Source organism: Crocuta crocuta, unplaced genomic scaffold (genome assembly GCF_008692635.1).
Source record: "Crocuta crocuta isolate KB4526 unplaced genomic scaffold, BGI_CrCroc_1.0 scaffold978, whole genome shotgun sequence".
Taxonomy (NCBI): domain Eukaryota; kingdom Metazoa; phylum Chordata; class Mammalia; order Carnivora; family Hyaenidae; genus Crocuta; species Crocuta crocuta.
In genome coordinates this window covers 772,671-772,906 of record NW_027530876.1, presented here as the reverse complement: position 1 = coordinate 772,906, position 236 = coordinate 772,671, and positions in this window count along the sequence as shown.

The following is a 236-nucleotide window of genomic DNA, read 5'->3' as shown; positions in this document are numbered from 1 at the left end:
GTATAGCCGTTAGAAGCAGGGCGAGGCGAGCCCGCAGCATGTGTTTTGCGCTCCGACCGGCGGCGACCCGCAAAGGCACACGGGAGCCAGCTGGAGGAGGGTCTCCCTGGCCAGACTTGGGACAAGTCGGACATCAGAAGGGATGTGCCACGGGTATTTCCGTGCGAGGCCCCGACTGCATACCGGCGCGCAAAGCGTCTCGCCGTTCGCGTCGGAGAGACTCGGGTTTCCGCGCC